Raw genomic sequence first — 5,479 nt, 5'->3', positions numbered from 1 at the left:
AATTGTCCCAACATACTCTAGCCAAGATGTCTTTACGAATACCAAACACAGCGATATATGTGTAGCCTGTAGGTCACTGGACTGACCTAACACACTGCAAAAAAGGATTGCCAAGCCTGCTGGCTCAGTCTCGTTATGCTGTAATCCCTGCAACAGGCTGGAGGCTTCAGCAGATACATTTTGTAGTGTGGTCTGCAGTGGTTTCACTGCCATAATGTAGTGTATATTAGACAGTTGGTTGTAGCAATTTGATCACAACATTATAAAAGATATATGTGAAGGTTGGGAAGAAGGTATACAGGGGCGAGAAACAGTCATTGGGGTGAGAAGGGCTGGGGAAAGCTGTATAATGGGGCACCCAATCATAAGAAAGAAGGTAATGATTATATGGGAATAGTGAAATTGCTACCTCCAAACAGTCCACTATAAACATTGTGGAGATGAAACCACATAGAATGTCCCAGTACATTGCTAGATATTCAGCCATGTATAGTAGAGCTCGTGGTGCATGGGGACAACTATTTTTTCTGTAGACAAGGCAGAGTATAGAACATATAACATGGAAAAGACCCGTTTGGGGCATGACCCCACTATGGCAGGCCAATCGAAAGTAAAAGAATGAAGTAGAGAGAGTTGCTAAATTGTCAATGAAACATATGAACAACAACAGTATATAGACGCAAAATGCCTGCACAAGATGTTATTGAATGAAAAGACACCACAGATAGTTTAGAGATGACACATATTTAACAAGCGGTTTTTCAAATTACATTTTAGAGTATGAGCAAATATTTCCCTCCTCATAGCTGCAGATCAGCTGTACATTATACAGGTCTATTCAAGTCAGTCTTCTTGATTTGTTTTCCCCAACACTATTATGTGGCTAAATGTCCCTTGGACTGCAGCACTCTGAACTGGCAGTTGTGATTGAACATCATATCAATGTAAACCAAAAACAAAACACCAGCAAGGATATGGCCGTGTCTACAGGGGTTTTAGAAGAGGATGAGTTCTCTCATGAAGGAGGCAGACTGAAAAACAACATTTGCATACAGCAGCGTTGTCCAACCAACACATTCCGTGTATTGTAAATCGTAAAGGTGTTTACTGCCTAGCACTAAGACTTATTAGACGTGTCACCTAAATGAATGTAGGGTACGCCACGGCACCATGGGCGCATTGTCTGGGCTCACAAGTCACGCTTGTGCTGCACAGGCATATGGGCTTCTGCAGAGAATGCAGTTTGCTCTGTTCAGTGGTCGGGAGTCACCGTAATGCTTTCACGGAAGGCGTGTTTACAGCAATATACAATCATGAAATAACAAGACGTATCTATATGCATGTATTTGTCGCACCAGTTAAATGAATAACATTATTTAATCTTCATCATTTCAATATCATCACCCTGTTACACTGGCAGTTCAGTACACATGCACACATGTCCGCACAGAGTAAACTTCGCCCAGAGACATGTAGTCCAAGGCACCAATGAAGAAGCCAAAAGAATGATTTCTGAAAACAACTTCAGCAAAAATAAATATGCAATCATTTACACATGCTTCTATTATCGACACGTTTGAAAGGTCGGCCTGTATTCAAAAATATTACCATTAAATAAAAAAAAAACTCTTAACATTTGGAAATGTAACGAATAAGTAGCTACGTTAATTGAAAGAAAACACCTGCAGAAACAATGGTTTTAAGAAGCAGGTTTCGCGCATGCATGGTTTACTCTGTGGTTACTATGCAGTTAGCGCACTGCAGGGGGGCAGGGAGGGTCTGCAGACACTAGGCCTCGGTGTTGAGTGGTTATCCTCCCAATGTGTCCGTTTCGATAAAAATAAAATAATAAGTAAATATTGTTGCTACTAATCACTATAATGAATTAGTGTTAGGGCTTCACAGATGGGGCTGTTACATCGTTTGTATCTGTGTTCCCCAAATCTTCTCATGCTTTTCAGGGCGGCCCCTCTACCTCTAGAGCAGCTTCTCAAGCTCTATGCTCGTATCCATACCACATTTGCATTCCTCAACGACAGGTATCTCTTTGGAGTCCTGCTTCCTCGCTCTGGTCTGAGATGAAAACCCTGCTCATAACTAGCTTCTCATGAGAACTGAGGAGAGCATCATCTCAAATGTGCCTAGGCATATTCTCTGGACTGTTAAGCCCCACAATAATGTACAAACACCAACTTTAAATTGATCAAATGATTTTTTTGGAGAAAATGTCAGATGGCACAGATTGCAGGATAAATAAGAACCTAGGAAAGACATTCATTTTAAACATGGCAGACTTGTCTATCAATTTAAACTTGAGATCATTCTCCCATCCCTTCATGGCACAACAAAATGTGGGTAATAGGTGCTTCCAATTCATCTTAAGGAAATCCTCTCTTGACCTGGATATGTGTATTGCCAAATTTCTAAACATGTGCCTGCAGGCCTGCCAAGGATCCCATCATACATCTCCCATAGCTCCCTCTGCCCCCATGTAACATACTCATGTACCCAAACTTACCCTTAAGCCACAATGCCCGCAGACCTAGCAAGAATCTCCATCACTCATTGAACCAAGAATCCCGGGTTACTTTATTAAAGTAAGATATTGTCCAAACATAGGCCCTCATTCCGAGGTTGGTGCTAGTCATGGCGCTATTAGCGCCATGACTAGTACCAATACCGGTCCCGCCACCATCGTGGTGGTATGGGGATTTACCGGTCTTTTCCGCCCTTTGTGGGACCGCTAAATCCCCATTTGAAATGTCATTCCCCATTCTTATTTCGGAAGGGGGAAGGCGGCAATAACGGTACCGCAAATTGCGGTACCGTTATTGACCCCGGTATCCCTTTGCGGGTCCCATACTTAACGCCTGGTAAAGCCAGGCGTTAAGGGAGGAACCCGCAAAGGGACCACATAGTAGGGCGCAAAGGGATTACCGGCACCGGTGTCATTACCGGTGCCCGGTATCCCTTTGCGCCCAGCTTGTAATGAGGGCCATAATGTTAATCTTTCCTCCTGCCCATCTGGGTAGGTAAAATCTCTCCTCTCCCACTCTGCGAGTAACTCAATAGTCAACAAGAAATGAAAAGAGGGGACGAGGTAAACCTGTATATTTTCTCTTTGCAATTACATCAGAAAACTCTGGTCCAGGCTGAAACCTTCATGTATATTGTTAGAATATGCTTAACGATATGGTTTCATTCTATGTGCCAGGAACACCCACTATGTTACTCCTGTATTGTTAAAGAACATTAGCGGCAATGCAGGTCACAGTGAATGTGCCACAAACCAATGAGTGATACCTCTCACGGATATCTTTGCGGTTCGCGTTAGGAGCCATGATCTCTGATGCTGGAGACTCAGTGGAGGAATGAAGAAATCTGTGTAGCTGGTCCCTCTTTGGTGGTAAAACATTCCACTAACTTTGATCTTCAACTGCACAATTTCAAATACACAGATACTGAGAGGAAAAAGGCATGGGTTATGAGCAAGACAATTTGGTGCACCAACATTGAGAGGGCCCCATTGGAAATTGGCGAGGGGACCTTGGCATTATGCAACTAATAATCAAAGACAGACATCTGACCAATAATAGGACATCTAATTAGTGGGGCTCACCTATGCCACAGAGTCACCACCACAGAAATGGGGCCAGACTGCACTTCATAAGCATGAATCCAGCATCAGGACCTCTTATCATTACACCATTGACAGATTAAGTACCATTAAATTAGGTAATAACAAAAACATGTTATTACAGTGCTTGGAGGCAGGAGAGATCTGGCATTAAGCGTTACACAAGAACACAAATTATTATTATCATTATTATTATTATTATTATTACTACTACTACTACTACTACTACTACTACTACTACTACTACTACTACTACTACTATTGTCTTACATAGATGATGGGACACACTGACTCCTGCAAAGACATGGGGCTTCGAGGTCCTTTGATACATTTCCAACCTCAACAATAGGCCCAGAGGGCTCCCCTATAAGGGCAGGGGACCCTAGGTCAGCACACAGCACCACAACAACCAGAGGTGAGGTTCACGCCCCAGGATTCCTGAAGGGAGCTGGACAAACATAACACCAACCATTGGAAAACAGGGCGAGCTGCAATTTTGTCCTGCAGGATCCAATAGATTGCTTCCAATAATCCCACCAACCACTCGTATCAGATTGTATTTTTTCTTACTCTTTGTGTAATTTGGTATTATGGGATGTGGGAAAAATGAGCTGTGATTTGGACTGCCACCAATATGCTGCAAACAGGAGAAGGTCAACACGGTTTAGATTGTGTCTCTGCTCCCTGCCCCTCCCGCGCATTGCCGCTGCAGGAACATGGTGCAGAGCAAGAAATGGAGGCGCAAAAGCATTACACCTCACTTTTCTATCTCCATTTCCCCCTCCGCTCCATTGAAAATGAGTGGGATGGTCTAGTTTTGCTGCTGAACTAGAATTGCACAGATGTTTGTCTGCGAATAGGGTGATGGTTGATGGGAAGGTGTGGATGTGTGACTGTGGTATGGACGTTTTGTGTGTGACCTGTCATTCATCAGAAAGGCGGGAACCTCAGATCTGCTTTTTGTATTCCTTGTTATAATGATATGCTGCTACTTGATTCAGTCGTCCCAACTGTATAGTTCCACACCAGCCAGCAATTAAGGTGTTTTCCCCCTCTTTGCCACCTCCATTAGCAAATTTTGAAAATCACATGGCACATTTGTAAAAGCGGCTTTGAGACCAATTTGTAAATAAATACTGTATATCTCTGCTTGCGAGGGCGGTATGCATTTCCACTGCGGAGGGCCCAATGCAGCATATGCCAGCGCCTACTTGCGGAACGCAATGTGTAGGTGAACTTTAATGGCAGAGTAAGTACTTTGAGGGGGAGGGAACTGCATGTGTCGCTGGAATTTTACTTTTTCATTCTTGCAGATGTCTTAGCGAGGACATGGTGAAGGACATGGTACAGTTTATAAAGTGGGCACAGAGGACGCTACATCTGCCATGGACAAAAGCACAAAATAATTGGGGAATGGGGTGATGGGGCGCTGTTATGGCTTGGGGTAGAGCACTGATGCTTTCTATTGGGCAATGGGTACATTTGAAATGGCATCTATGTTGAATTGAACTTGAAGTTGTTAAGGATGGTCTGCGTTTCAATGAGCATTGTACTTGACTTGGAAGCGGACAGTGTTGAAACATATCCAGCTGTGTACACATTAATATATTGGAGTATTACAGGAATAAGCTAATACCACTGTTTTGTTTCCTCCATTAATGGGAGCGTTTTGAATATGTTTTGGTTCACAAAGGCAAAGCCATGTATTGAACATATAGTTCAACAACGCTTTTCCGTATCAGCGGTATGGTTCCCGCGTAGTGGCCATTGTCAATCTTCATGTTTGGGGGACAAAGGTGGGGGCACTGACAGCTTGCCAGAGGAATTTGATGCACCCAGCGG

Source organism: Ambystoma mexicanum, chromosome 3q, assembly GCF_040938575.1.
Source record: "Ambystoma mexicanum isolate Mex_15411 chromosome 3q, UKY_AmexF1_1, whole genome shotgun sequence".
Lineage (NCBI taxonomy): Eukaryota > Metazoa > Chordata > Amphibia > Caudata > Ambystomatidae > Ambystoma > Ambystoma mexicanum.
This window is presented reverse-complemented; position numbering follows the sequence as displayed.